The sequence below is a fragment of the Podarcis bocagei genome (assembly GCF_964188305.1).
Source record: "Podarcis bocagei genome assembly, chromosome: 9".
In the NCBI taxonomy this organism is placed as follows: domain Eukaryota; kingdom Metazoa; phylum Chordata; class Lepidosauria; order Squamata; family Lacertidae; genus Podarcis; species Podarcis bocagei.
In genome coordinates this window covers 26,280,915-26,297,194 of record NC_138134.1, presented here as the reverse complement: position 1 = coordinate 26,297,194, position 16,280 = coordinate 26,280,915, and positions in this window count along the sequence as shown.

The window sequence follows — 16,280 nt, the reverse complement described above, 5'->3', positions numbered from 1 at the left end:
CAAAGGGTCTCAAAAATCCTGCTAAATTTCCAGGGCAAGAAAAAACAAGCTTGCTTCATCTTCCATATGACGACCCTTGAGATATTTAAAGATGGCTATCATATGTCCTCTTAGTCTCCTCTTTTCCAGGCTAAACATATCCAGCTCCATCAACCGTTCCTTATAAGGCGTGGTTTCTGGACCCTTGATCATCTTCCTCTGCACACGTTCCAGCTTGCCAATACCCTTCTTAAATTGTGCCACCCAGAACTGGACATGGTGTTCCAGGTGTAGCCTGACCAAGGCAGAATAGAGTGGTACTATTACTTCCCTTGATCTAGACACTGTGCTTCTGTTGATGCAGCTGCATCCCACTGTTGACTCATGCTAAGCTTGTGGTCTACTAAGACCACTAGATCATTTTCACATGATCAAGGGGATGGAGCAACTCCCCTATGGAGAAAAATTGCAACATTGGGAGCTTTATAGTTTAGAAAAGAAGGGGTGAGAAGAGAAATTATAGGGGTGTGGAAGCAGTGAAAAGTTTTTCTGCCTCTCCTAACCCTTGAACAGGCATCCCCAAACTTGGCCCTCCAGCTGTTTTGGGACTACAATTCCCATCATCCCTGACCACTGATCCTGTTAGCTAGGGATGATGGGAGTTGTAGTCCCAAAACATCTGGAGGGCCAAGTTTGGGGATTCCTGCCCTAAAACTTGGGGCCATCCAATGAAGCTGAAACTTGGAATATTCAAGACAGACGAAAATGAAGCCCTCCTTAAAACTCTGCATTGTTAAACTACAGAATTCACTTCCACTAGAAGAAGTGATGGCTACCAACTGATATGGCTTCAAAAGTGAACTAGTAAATTCATAAAGGATTAGGCTATCAATTGCTACTAGTCATGATAAGCTATATTCTATCTCCACTGTTTGGGGACATGGGTGGCACTGTGGGCTAAACCACAGAGCCTAGGACTTGCCAATCAGAAGGTTGGCAGTTCGAATCCCCACAACGGGGTGAGCTCCCGTTGCTTGGTCCCTTCTCCTGCCAACCTAGCAATTCGAAAGCACGTCAAAGTGCAAGTAGATAAATAGGTACCGCTCCAGCAGGAAGGTAAACGGTGTTTCCATGCGCTGCTCTGGTTCGCCAGAAGCGGCTTAGTCCTGCTGGCCACATGACCCAGAAGCTGTACACCGGCTCCCTTGGCCAATAAAGAGAGATGAGCGCTGCCCAGAGTCGGTCACGACTGGACCTAATGGTCAGGGGTCCCTTTACCTTTATCTCCACTGTTAGAGACAGCGTGCCTCTGAAATGTCTGTTGCTGGGAATCAGCACTGGATAGTTCAGCTGGTTAGAGCATAGTGCTGATAAAAGTCAAGGTTGCAGGATCAATCCCTGTATGGGACAGCTGCATATTCCTGCATTGCAGGGGTTTGGTCTAGGTGATCCACACTCTACAATTCTATGATGGTATGAATCACAAGTGGGGGAGAGTGCTGCTGGGCTCAGGTGCTGTTTGTTTTTGGGCTTCCCATGTGGATCCTGTTGACCACTTTGAGGACAGGACGCTAGACTAGATGGGCCATTGGCCAGATCCAGCAGCCTCTTAAATTCTTATTCCTTTTGATTGAACTTTTCTGCGTTGTTGTTTTTTAATGTTCTTGCCTTTTCTTATTCGAGTCAGTGAACTCCCCCCTGGAATAGTTCTATATCGAGGGCTTTGCTTTAAGTTCAGTTTAGTCTCTTTTATGTAGTTTGCCCGAAATGATTTTATTCAGTCACAAATACATAGAAAAATGAGCACAGTTCAAATCCTGTTTGTTTCAGGGTAAGGCGTTCCTTCTTCCAACTAGCTCATAAAGGCCTAAGTATGCGTGTTCAAGAGCCAAATAAATCTGCTGGATGAAACACCTTGGAATTTATAATGAAATGGGGAAGGATAAAGCGCCATTCTGAGGTAGTGGTGGGTCAGAAGGATCATGGGGGATCTCCTGCACTACCAATTAGATGGAGAACAAGGTCGCTGGCTTTGCAAGACCCCGCAAAGAATATACGTTCCACAAAGCAACAGATAATAAGTAACATTTGCTGTTTTCAAAACTGGGAATTAGAAGAATTTTGGACTGAAAGTATTAAAATAATAATAATAATAATAATAATAATAATAATAATAATAATAATAATAGCCAGACAGTGAGCTATATTGACATACCTTCTTCTAGCAGTGAAATAAATGGAAACAGTAAATTCCCTCATTTTGATACCCAAGATCTGACTAAGAAATTCAGTGTTTTACATTTCGTTTTCACCTCAAAATGGGACTGGCCCAAGGTCATGCAGTAGAAGATGGCAGGGGGAGGGGGGGCTGTGAGGTTCCCTGACCTCTCATCAGTTACATCGCTGTTGCTTACTGGGAGGAGTGCAGTGACGCAGTGCAAACACACCAGTAGAAGCATCGGGTTGGCTTTGCTGGTGCAATTGCACCATGCTGACCTTGTTGCTACTTCTCCCCTTCCTCTCTACCTCCCAATAAGCAGCAATTGTGCAACTGAGCAGAGGCTGGGTGAATGCCACCATTCCACCATGATGTCTGTTGCTGTTGAGTACGCTTCATGGCAAGAAGGGATTTGGAGATGTTATTTCTGATCTCTGTGAGTCTATAGCCCTATTCAGACATTCTGGAAAGTGCAGCAAACAATATATGAAGGAAGGGCTGCAGGGATTGTTAAACTAGCTCCACCCCACTCCTGTCTCAGTCCCTGTTACCCTTCATGAGTTGGAGTGTAACTACCTGAAGCAGGCAGCTCCCAATTTTCTTTGGGGGAAGCCATGTCTGTTAAAGCCATTTAGGTGTGCTTTAAATGTATGCTATGGATGTCACCACTGAGTTCAATAGGGTTTGTGCCCAAGTAAGAGGATACAACAGTCCCACATTCATGACTTTAAGAATCAATGTGTGTTGCTGAATTCCCATTGGTTCCTGTGGGATGTGAGTGCATTTAACATTGTTTGGATATTTTCAGAGAGCTGGTGAATACTTTGTAGTAGTTGAGCATTATCTATAAGCACTATATCATGTATATATTCGGTCACTGATCTCTTTGGACATAGGCACTCGTGGAATGGCCTCATCTTTTTAATATGCTTTATTAATGTGCCAGTTCAAGCAATGAGCCATGTAATGTTATCACTGCTTAGCACTACCCAGAGACTTCACAAGATGTCACATACAATAGTAGTGGTAGTTCATATTATGACTCCCCTTAAAGGTAGCCAATGCTTTTAATGATGCTTTATCTCTTTCTCTATATGCAGCCGATACAGTTAAAACCAAGATAAACGGCTGGCTCCTTCAGAGCAAGCAGAGGGGCGGCTTTGTACTGTCAGTTGAATCAAATAGACAGGAATGAATTGCATTTGAAACGAAATTATGTTACACGGTTGCATTGCATGGAAGAGATCATCATCTGTGGGAAAGGCAATAGATGAATTCTTTTTTTAAAGTAATATTTATTAAAGTTTCAAAAGGTACAAAAAACAAAACAGAGAAACAAAGAAAAACACACAAAAAAATTCCACCTTTTAAATCTCATTTTCAGTAACTTCTTTTCATGACTTCCCCACACCTCCCCTTCTTGTATTCCAACTCCAATTATTTGTTCAACAAGTTTTTATCCTTAATGTCTTAACCATAATTTGTTAATATACTTCTTTATAATAAATTTAACCCTTAGTTCATTATTGTATTTAGTTCAATTTATACAGCAACTTTTGAATTATATACCTTAGTCATATGTAAAAAGAAGAAGAAAGAAAGATACTTTTCCTAAGGTTGACCCTAGTTCCCATCCATGAATTCCCCATTCTTATAATGATAAACAACATAAAATTCTTACACTGCAAAATAGAAATCAAGCCCCCTTTGGACTTCCAAATCCCACCCTTCTCTCCCCGGTTTCAATCCCAAACCATAGCCCATTAGTCCATCTTTTTAGCCTGGGGACCTTACGTCCGAGGCTCTCGAATCTCTCTCAGTCCCTTTCAGCCGGCTTCTTTGGAGGTCTCTTATGATTAACACCCAAACTCGAAGAAGTACTTTCTCAATACTGTCCATGGTCCTTCCAGCCAGGCCTACTTGTTCAGAGGTGGAGCTCCAACTCTTAAATCCATATGTCCCCGATAGACCAGCTTTCACTTTGGTCGAGCTTGAAGTCGTCTTGACAGGTCCCCGGCTCTCGTCCGTTCTCTGTAACATTTTGGCCACCCCTCCTTTCTGCTCCTCCTGTTCAGCAGGTGTCTTTTCCTCCTCTTCAATCTTTAGTTTCTTTTCCTGTCCAGCTGCCTGTGTTTTGAACATCAAGTCCTTTTCCACCTCAAGTAGATATATTTTCTGTTGACTTTGGTTTTGGAGGACTTGTAGACAAAACATGGCCTTGCTCATACATCTTTCGCAGCTTTCCCATGAGAAAGACAAGCTCATCCAGATCAGCTCGTATTTTCCGACCTATTTCCATTCTTGTAATGTCCGTGAATCCCCTCTAGAGGGATTCTGGTTACTTAATATTCCTTTCACTTCCGATCCAAAAGTCAACTTTATTTGTAACAATCTTTCTTTACTTTCAATACTTTGTAACAATATAACCGGCTAAAGCTAAAGCTTTCAACTTTTTCCGACTTTGACAGCTAATTTGACAGCTGTCAAAAGTTTTCTGTAAATCCTCAGCAGGCTCTTTTTACGGGTTACTCCCGGTCTCGAGAAAGGTGGTACTTAATCTAAACAAATAAACTCTTGTCCTCCGGCACAATAACTTAGACTTTTAAATCCGTGGAATTAATAATTTTTATCCAATCAGGAAAGAAAAAACAGCTCTTCTCGCAACCTTAGTTGGCAGATCCTTGCTTTAAACTGTTTACAATGGGGGGGAGACGGACTTCCTCTTTTCACCTCCCCCGCTCATACCAAATCCGCAAACAAAATAATTTTAGTCCAGTTTCCAAATTACTCACGGGTTGTTGTTCTTGGTTTTAAGTCCAAATTTTAAAAGGAAGAAGTCAGCGCTCTCCAACAAATGGCATGCAGCTTCGCTCGGCAGGGGAAGCAGAAGAATCACAGCACCACGCCGCTCCCCGTCACCCGTTCCGTAGCCTTTAAAAAGGCTCCTTCGCGGGTTGGGAGGGTCTAACGGTGCCCGCCGAGTCACCATGTCCACGGGCATCCGCGCCCGTGGTTTTTAAGGGTCCCCATGTCGCCGGCACGGCAAGACCCAGCCCCTGTCGAGCAGATTCCCTCGGGAGCTCGGAGGGAATCCGCCATTAGCCGATCGCGCTAACCCGGAAGTCCCCCTAGATGAATTCTTAATAACAAAAATTGTAATAATATGTAGTGGTAGGTTTAAAAATGGGTAGTTAGAAAGACATGATAGTTCTCCCATAGTTCTCTGAACATGATGTTAAACACACATCTATATATCATATATCCAACTGTATATTAATTCAACAAACATGACTTTGAGATAAAAGAATGTAGGATGCATCTGGGTATATGAGGGGTTGGGGGGGGCTTCCCCCTAAAGGTTAGGGGAGGCTCAATGGACACTTCAAGGGGGTGGAATTCTTGTGCTGGCTTCCCTTATTTTGTCGGTAGACTAGTGTCCTTATTTCAAATTCCAAACACATTTCCGATTACAAGCAGCAAAGAGGTCAAGAATGAAACTGAAGGGTGGATTTTTCCCAGAGAAATGGCGTATACACAAACAAACAATTCCTTGTAGGGAAGAGTACTGCAGATGAGCAAAAAATTCAGCCAAGTGGAGAGCAAGGGTTAAAGCTTTAATCTCCTCAGAGCAGCTGAGTTTGGAGCTAAGATTTATACCCTCAACTTTAGAATAAACCAAACTAAAGAAGGAGGCCCCAGAAAATGATGCACATTGTGTTACAATATGCTTGGGTTGTGACCTCTAAAAGTAAGCATTTTCAATACTGTGTCTTGAAAAGGCTTACTTAGAGGTAAGTATACCCCCAAAAAGCTATGGGGGGGATTAGTCAGACTTTTTAAAACTTAAAAAGAGATTTGGGCTAGAAGTATTGTAAGGACAAAAAGTGTCTTTATAGAGAAATGATGTATGATAAAAGAAGACAAGGTGTGATGAGAGGTGATGCCGTAGTAAGCTGAAGCTTATGGTAGCTGAAGGAAAGCTGATGTGTTGTGAGAACTGCAAAAGCCTAGTCACGGCATACATATTTTGCCAATAATCTGAAGGGACAGAAACCATTATTCTACCCTGCTATTTTCTTCTCTCCAATAAGGCTTCTGTTTCTTGTGACTTGCCAAGTCTCATTGCTCTGTTACTTAATGTCAGCTGGCGGTCAAGACCCATCCTAACACCAATAAAGCAATGAATTGCAGCAGCATATTTATGCCTGCTTAGTCTTCATGAGGTTAATCAAGTTGAGCCAGTTCTAAAAAGTGTCTTTGTACTGACTCCAATCAGGCTTGTCAAGGGAAGACAGTCTGTTCCGCTATGGTTGAGAATACCCGTGAATGAGGCTTTGGAACGCTTGGCTTGTGGTGAGTTTTCTTGAGTGGAGATATACTGAGTCGTTTTTTTTAAAAAAACAAGAAAATCATTTACTATACATTTACACTGAGCTTTCTGTGAAATAGTGTAAGCAATGAATACAAACATTATTTGAAGCAGCCATCTCTAAATGCACCAGAAGCCCCCCTTTCAGAAGTAATCATCTCCACTCAAATCCTTCCTTGAATTAAACGGTCAATGAGGAGTTCATAAGAAAGCTTTCCTTCAATGAACACAGAGCTTCAATGTCTATTTTTTCTAATGCAACAGTTAATGTTGATCAATCAAACAAAGCCAACAAGAGGCTACCAGGTGCCTAAACTTCAAGTATCTGTTTTTTGGGATATATTAATAATAATAAATTAATATTTTTTTATTTATATCCCACCCTCCCCAGCCGAAGCCGGGCTCAGGGTGGCTAACAACAGTAAAATAATACAACATTCTAAAATCATTTCATTAAAAAATTACTTCAAATCAAATTGATGGCAACCATTGGGCTAGAGTTCTGTGAAGATTGCCAAAGGAGGGAGTCAGGCTGTGCCCTGGCCAAAGGCTTGGCGGAACAGCTCTGTCTTGCAGGCCTTGCGGAAATGTATGAGAATTTCCACATTTATGCCCTCCCAGCTATCTCAGTTCAGCCTGCCCTCACAGCACTTGTCCTGTATACAGCAAGGACCTGATTAGACTGAATTCCTATCCATCTCCCAGCCTGTGTATGGAGGGAAGGAAGAGTGTGTCTTTTATCTCCAACTACCCAGCATACCTGTCACATCTGCAACATAAACAAATGCCTAGTTGTTGGGATAGCATTCAAATATGAGACATGCTTGTAAAATCCAACATGTGAAGGAGCCTTGACTGCACATTCATTTTTTTGGGGGGGGAGGGGGAATCTCGAGATGGCTCACACTATTTGAGCAGACATGTGCTGAATTTTTTGTGTGTATGCCTTTGTCACTCCACAGAGCTTTAGGTAAAAATGGAGCTGGGTTCATACAGAAACTTGCAGAGTCTTCGCCTTGAGTGTGAAGAATCAGCAAACGGGGGGGGGTGATTTTCATCCACCCTAAAATATATACAGTGACTCTTTAGAAAATTAACAGTGAGTCACATTGTTTCAATGGCATGCACTTCCTGGAAAATGTACATAGGATTGCAGCCTGAATGTTGGATTCTGCCTCTGTACTGAGAATTTTATCAATTCCAAGTTTTAGAACTGGAACAGAATTTCTTTCAAAACAACAACAACCTCTAAATCTCATTTCTAAACACACTGACTCTAACTCCGAGCTTATTATTCACTTGCCACGAGACTTAATAGCTACTGCCAGGGGAATATGAAGAAGAAGTTCAGGTATGCAAGCATGTCATGACCAGGCTAACCATGAGGCCCAAACATCCATTCCTGGATTCTGAACTGTTGCCATACTGCCAGGCTTTGGGGAATCCGATCTCTCCCACAGTGGCAGCCAATAAGCAGATAAACAAGAAGAGTTCTTACCAAGTCTTTTATTCAATGTTCACAGAGAGGGAACGTAGAAATGCCATTTCTCTTAGATAATGGCATTGCTCCAAGTAAAGTCCCACCCCCTCTGTCTCTCCTATTATATGTCATCCCTGTGTCAGCTGATCTGTGCTTTTTGCCTCTGAGCTTTCTGTTCTACTACTCTCAATGCACACCGGGTCCTGGAAGAAGGGAGGCTCAGGAATACTTTCTGAACACTGAGTCTGTCAGCTGTTTCTCCCCTAGTGCTACTTCTTCCTGCTTCTCCCCTCTGCAGCCTCTGAACTATGACCTTCTGCAAAGCACTGTTGTAAATCTATATTGTCCTCCTCTTCTCGGGAAGGTTCAGGAAGGACCATTTGTGGGATGTAAACACAGGAGCAGTCAATGACAACATTCCTAGAGTGTACATGTTAGAAACATGGAGAGGGATGTCTGTCCAGCAAGCAGGTAAACTTCCTGGGGACGGACTTCCTCCGCATGTGACCAGAGGTGGGTGTGGCCTCACCTGTGCAGGTGATGACAAAAGCACAGGGCAGGCAGCCATCTCTCTCTCTCTGCCATCACCTTTCGAAGAAGCAGGATGCCCTCTTGGCTCCCAGCCAAGAGAGGAGATAAGGACTATCTTGCTACAAGATAGATTCTAAGTGTATGTAACTTTTTAAGCCTGCCTGCCGTCTGGGATCATATTGTGAACAGATCGTGAGTAAACTCTTTATACTTTTATAAAGACTGTGTTGTGTCTCGTATTTTAAGAGGGAACAAAGGGGAAATTACCAGAGTAATTATTATAGAGGTTCTAGCGAACCTGTGCACACGTTACCGTTGCGTACTTAAAGGGGAATGTATATAAACTCTGCTGATATTTTGGGAACTTGTTAGCACAAGTTGGATAAGGATATAATTAGTCAATATATCCTCTCCTGCACCCCAGAACATTCCCACAAAGGGTTAGTGGGCCCAGTATTGCATATTTCTGCGTATTTTTGAAGGATTGCATTGGATTGTGATTTTAAGTTGAGTAGTATTTTTTCTGAGTTTACTTCCTGGTAAGCACATGGTCCTTTGTTCCATTGTGCAGTGGGGATTAAGCAACCCCCCCCCCTTCCCTCAGAGTTCACAGTGACCCAAGGCAGTGAAGAATTGTTTTGTATTTTGAGATTTTTGAGATTTTGATTTTAAAATTTTGAGAAATTTTGAAATTTTGAAGAATTTTCAAATTTTTGGATTTTAAGATGGCTAGAGCAGCTTTTGATAGTGATGCAAAGCTAGGAATGCCTGTGCTGAATGAGTACAATTTCATGCACTGGAAGCAGCGCTTGATAGCGTGTTTAGACTATAAGCACATTTTGGAAGCTTTAGAGCCTCAGCCTACAGGATCGTCTGAGGAGGATTTAGCCAAGATAAGTGCTTGGAAACGCATGAACAGCGAAGCTAGACACATAATTTTGAGTGGACTTCGTGATGACCAGCTATCATTAATAAATAGTACAGATGATGCATCTCAAATCTTAAGAGATATTGAGCGCGTGTATGGAGAATCTAGCATAAACAGCTTCAGAAACTTGGTGTGTAAATTAACCAGATTGAGGATGAATTCAAAAGAGGAATTCACAGAGCACATCAACAAGTTTACTGAGATTATTCAAAGAATTGATCTGACTCCCAAAGCTTTTGATGAGGATACAAAGATAGCATTTTTGTTATCATCACTTGGACCACGCTTTAGCGCATTTGTAAGTTTGATGGATCATAGACAAGGTCTGACTTTTAAAGACTTGATTGGTTATTTAAAGGAAGAATGCAGAGATAGAGCTGAATCTCCAGTGAGAAATGCTAGAAGCAAGGACAGCAGTTATGCATCTAGGCAATGTACAAAGTCCAAAGAGATGCCTAAGAAAGTGATTTGCTTCAATTGTAACAAAGAAGGACACATTGCAAAGAACTGCAGAGCTCCTAAGGCAAAGAAACCCCACCCCTTTCAGCCAAAAGGGGAAAAGAAGGGGAAATGTGAATGCACATGGTTACTGCAAGAAAGGAATTTAGCTGTCCAGAATCGTGAAAATAAACGTAATAAATGGATTTTAGATTCAGGAGCGAGTTCGCATTTTTCATATAAAAAGGACTATTTTAATGAGATAAATGAGATAAATGATGAAGAAGGATCTGAAATTGAGATTGCAGATGGCAACATTGTTAAAGCAAAAGGTGCAGGTTCCATGAGCCTGAAATGCAATATAAACAATGAATGCATTGAGAACACAATCTCTAGAGTTTTGTACGTTCCAGAGCTGAGCTGCAATTTAATCAGCGTGTCCACTTTGGACAAGAAAGGTTTCCAGGTCACATTTGGAAATGGAGAATGTAAAGTGACTAGAAATGGCAAAGTGTTTGCTCAAGCAAAGCTAATAAATGGTGTATATGAGCTTGATCTTTCAGAGAACCAGTCTGCAAAAGTGGCACATTCCAGCCAGAAGGATGAAGCAGATCTGGACTTATGGCACAGAAGGCTAGGACACAGGGACGCCAGCCTCATTCTGGATCTACAGAAAAGAAATCTTGTAAGAGGTTTGCAGGTAAAGCAGAGCAACAAAGCTCCAGCAAAGTGCATAAGCTGTATTACTGAGAAGGCTATAAAACCTTCATTTCCACGTTGTGCAGAACAAAGAAGCAACAAAGTGCTTGACATAGTGCACACTGACATATGTGGACCCATGAATGTTCCCTCACTGGGAAAGAATAGATATATTTTAATATTTCTGGATGACTTTTCAAGATTTTGTGTTGTATATTTCCTCAAAGAGAAGAGTGAGACAGTGGACAAGCTCCAGGAATACATTGCCATGGTCAAGAACAAATTCCAGAGAGCTCCAGCTGTGTTAATGAGTGACAATGGAGGTGAGTACTGCTCAAATGAAATGCAGGCTCTCCTGGCCAAGGAAGGAATTGCACACGTCACCACAATTCCTTACACACCACAGCAGAATGCCATAGCTGAGAGAAAGTTTAGGTCCATTATAGACATGACAAGGTGCATGCTAAAGGATGCATGTTTGCCACAAAAGCTGTGGGCCGAAGGAGTGTACACGTCGGTCTATTTGCAGAATAGACTGCCAACTAAAGGTGCAGAGCGCACACCATTTGAACTTTGGCATGGGAAAGCTCCCAATCTGTCGCACATACGTGTGTTTGGAAGTCCGTGTTACTTCCACGTGCCCAAGGAACACAGACACAAGCTTGACTCCAGGGCAAAAGCAGGTATCCTTGTGGGATATGCTTCTGGAGGCAAAGGATACAGAATTATGGACTTACAAACTGGTAAGACAAATGCATACCATGCGGTTTATTTTGATGAATATGGAAAAGTAGACACTAAGAACACTGTTGTGGATTCTTCAGATGAGTCGGAAAGGACTCAAGAGTTTGTATATTTCCCTTTTGAGACCCCACAAAGTAATTATCTGCCTTCGAGTGTTACAGCGCCCCCTACAGGTGACGCACCAGAAGACGCAGAGGACCAGAACCCTGGCGGCACCAGAGACGAAGATGAGGACTCAGATGGGGACATGCCTGCGTTGGAGGAGGATGGGGAAGCTGATGCGGTCGCAGAACCAGAGGTCAGGCGCTCATCCAGAACCAACAGAGGTGTCCCACCATTACGGTTGTCCTACTTTGCAGGGTCGGCGTTTCCACAGGAACCTTCCACTTGGGAAGAGATACAGGAGATGCCAGCTGCAGAAGCCAGTCTCTGGAGGAAGGCCGCGCAGGAGGAGATGGATGCACTGCATCAGAACAAGACCTGGACACTCACTGAGCTGCCTCCCGGTAAGAAGGCCATTGGCAGTAAATGGGTTTTCAAGGTTAAGAAGGGGTCAGAAGGAGAAGTGCAGCGCTACAAAGCTAGACTTGTGGCACAGGGATTTTCACAGCGTTTTGGTGAAGACTATGATGAAGTTTTTGCACCAACTGTGAGGTACAGCAGCGTAAGAATGCTTTTAAGCATTGCAGCCTCCAAGAAAATGAGAGTGAAACACATAGACATTGCTACCGCTTTTCTACATGGGCAGATTTCAGAAGAAATTTACATGAAACAGCCCAAGGGTTTTGTAAAACCACATGAGGCACATCTAGTGTGCAAACTGCAGAAAGGACTTTATGGACTTAAACAGGCTGCCAGAGCCTGGAACCAGAAGTTGCATAAAATGCTGACGCAACTTGGGTACAAGCAAGGCGACGCTGACAAGTGCTTGTACAGTAAGTCAAATAATGGACAATTCTCATATATCCTAGCATTTGTTGATGACCTGATTATTGCCACAGCAAGTGAGAAAGACTATACACAGATAGTAAAACACCTTAGCAAAGAGGTGGAGGTCAAGGAACTAGGAGATGTCCAGTACTACCTCGGGATCCAGGTGGAAAGAGAAGAGGACGGCTCATTTCTTCTCAGCCAAAGACAGAAGATCCACGAGCTAATTGAGCACATGCAGATGCAAGACGCACATCCAGTTGCTACACCGATGGCTACTGACTTCCTGAAGAATCAGCAGGATTCGAAGCAGTTGCCAGACAACAATGACTACAGGTCGGCGATTGGTAAACTTTTGTATTTAGTTACCACATGTAGACCTGACTTAGCTAATGCTGTGGGGATTCTTAGCAGAAAAGTGAATTCTCCCACTGAGCATGATTGGGCAGGTGTAAAGAGGGTGGTGCGATATTTGAAGGGTACAATGAATTGTAAATTAAGGTTACCAGCCGTCAGAGACCCTAAGTTGGTTGGGTATACTGATGCTGATTGGGCTGGGGATAATGCTGATTATAAATCAACAAGTGGTCATGTTTTTATGTTTGGGGATGGACCTGTTGCATGGGGCAGTTATAAACAGAGCTGTGTAGCATTATCTTCCACAGAATCAGAATACGTTGCAGCAACAGAAGCCTGCAGAGAGATCGCCTGGCTTGATCAACTCATAAAGGACTTTGGGTTGGTGAGAAAAGGGCCTGTCAGCTTGCTTGAGGACAATCAAAGTTGCCTGAAGCTGACGCAGAGTGAGAAGTTCCTGGCCAGAACAAAACACATTGGGGTTAAATACCACTACATACGCCAGATGATCCAGGATGGACTTGTGGAGCTATCCTACTGCAGCACCCAAGAGATGACTGCTGACATCCTGAAAAAAAACCCTACCAAGAGAGAGTTTCCAGAATCTACGTGTCAAGCTGGGACTCTGGGTGGTTGAATAAAGTTGTTTATGTTTTGTATATGTTGTATTGCCTGAGAAGGGGTATGTGGGATGTAAACACAGGAGCAGTCAATGACAACATTCCTAGAGTGTACATGTTAGAAACATGGAGAGGGATGTCTGTCCAGCAAGCAGGTAAACTTCCTGGGGACGGACTTCCTCCGCATGTGACCAGAGGTGGGTGTGGCCTCACCTGTGCAGGTGATGACAAAAGCACAGGGCAGGCAGCCATCTCTCTCTCTCTGCCATCACCTTTCGAAGAAGCAGGATGCCCTCTTGGCTCCCAGCCAAGAGAGGAGATAAGGACTATCTTGCTACAAGATAGATTCTAAGTGTATGTAACTTTTTAAGCCTGCCTGCCGTCTGGGATCATATTGTGAACAGATCGTGAGTAAACTCTTTATACTTTTATAAAGACTGTGTTGTGTCTCGTATTTTAAGAGGGAACAAAGGGGAAATTACCAGAGTAATTATTATAGAGGTTCTAGCGAACCTGTGCACACGTTACCGTTGCGTACTTAAAGGGGAATGTATATAAACTCTGCTGATATTTTGGGAACTTGTTAGCACAAGTTGGATAAGGATATAATTAGTCAATATATCCTCTCCTGCACCCCAGAACATTCCCACACCATTCCTCCTCAGTCCAGTCCCTGACACATACACGGAAAGATAGCATATTATAGAGACATCTAGACTACAGCCCTTTTGTTTGACAAGTCAAGTTTCTATTTGTTCAACTTTCTCATGTGGGAGCATTCAGAAGTCCAACTCTACATCAAGCAAAGTGGTGCCGTCCAGAGAACACTGTGACTCAATAAGCAGCTTGCCATGTGGAGTAGAGTCATGGCAATAGTCTCCTGGCAGATGAGTTGCTGCCAATAACCAGGAGTGGGGTGGTTGGGACTACATAGATGTGCCAAAAGAGGCAATCCATCATTCCCACCAGTACAATCACACAGCCCTGACCTCACCCCTTCCCCTCCAGCAAATAGCCAGAGGCTCTGTTGACAGGAGAGTATTTCTGCTATTCAAAACCACTGAGTAAGCCACTCCTGGCATGTCACATCCTATAGCTCCACGTTTTTGAGTTGCCCTAGACCTTCTGTGTATATATTTTACTGTGCCCCCACCTATTCCTCCTTCTGAATATGGGAATGCTTAAATATGGTCATCTACTGAAATGATGCTCTGCTGATTGCGATCTGCTTCTCATAAGCTTAATTAGAGTCCTTGAGACAAAAGGAAAGGTGATTGAGTGGCCAGAATATGCAAGCAGGGTATACAAACAGCATAATATTTAAAAGCAGCACTGTGTCTTCTTGAAGATGGTATCTGCAACAGGGCGAAATGAATATTCAGGAGGCTAACTCAGGGTTTAAAGCAATCTGCCAAATCCAGCAGTCAAGCTCAGTCCATCCCTAATGCTATTAAAAAGAACTTTTATTCTTATTAGTATTACTGGTTAATTGTGTATTTATATGTTTCCATCCAGAAATATGATGTGCAAGGTTTGCCAAGCTAGAAATACAAACAGTCAAAAGCCATTACTTTGTTGCTTTCAGATATAGAAAACCAATGGAAATACTTCACTTGGGACTGAATGTATTTAAAAAATATTATAAAGCAGTGTGATAAATATTGTAAATCAATGTGATTTGGGAGACGTTTTAAAAATGCTTATGTAGGATCGTTTGTTCTGCAGAACAAAGCGCAGAATTGATTCTGAAGCACCATTAGTGCTGAGTTCAAAGAAGATTACAACTTTTTCTCCTTATGCATACAAGGCCAATGGTGGTACTTTTTTGTATAACACAGAGTGAATAGTACACATTCCAGGATAAGCTTGTTGAACTTTTCAATGTAAAAAATAAATAAAAAATGTTTCAATTCTTAGCTCCTGTCAAGAATCAAGGCTACTCTGAGAATTAGTGGAGAGATACTGATTTCATCAAGCGCATGTAAAAAGTTTCCTTACTTTGACTTTCAGCTTGTCTCTCAGATATTAAAAGCCAAACACCACACAGCACTGAAGAATCAGTGTAACAGGAAACTTAAAGCAAAGCATGGATCTGATAAATGCTACAGCACTAAGATCTTCAGCATTTGAGACGTTCTCAGCAGAGCTTTATTTCCAATAATATAAGGGTAGTAGGTGGTGGTCAAGGAAAGCAGATGTAGGCAATAAGCTGATGTCCAGTGAGAAATTGGGGCTTTCATCACAGATGACAACCAGGGAAGTTCTATTATGTTGACATCAATGGAGGACAGTAGACATGCAAGGGAAGATTTCCTATGAAGTGGGAAATGCAAAGACATGAACAAGAGCCTTGGGAGGGGCTGGATTTCACATATTTGTTAGAACTTATTGACCAGATCATTGGCTGCAGGCCACCATTTCTGTTTTATTTCCGAAATCTCTGCAAAGCAGAAAATACCCTTTTCTTAACTAATAAAACTGTGTCGGCTATAAGGTCCCTGGAGACCCATACGCGCAAAAAATGTTAACTATAAAGCCTATGCAAAAAGGAAGTGTAAAACGCCTATCACAGCTATTGGCCTCGGAACGGAATTATGTGTGGATGTGAGGGCACTATGTAACAGGGCCCATGAGAGATTAGCTAGTTTGGATTTCACATCCAAGAGGCATCACATACTATAGTTGAAGACATAGTTTCATGTGTTTAAATTGTCCAGTATATAGGGTTCCCAGGGAAAGATTCCTTAGGGGTCTGATTAGCAGCACTGTTGGATGGTCTGATTCTGATGCTATTTGCTGACCTACCCCTACAATTAAGTTTTTCAGTAGCTGCTGAAAAATGCCATCAAGAGATGTGTCCTGCTTATTGATAGATCGTGATGACATGTGATCCTCTTAAATGAGTGTATACTGACCTTTCCCTTCTGCTGATATTTTGCGCTGGCATATTTTAAAGATTTCGTGCTGACGTTTGATTTTTAAACAAA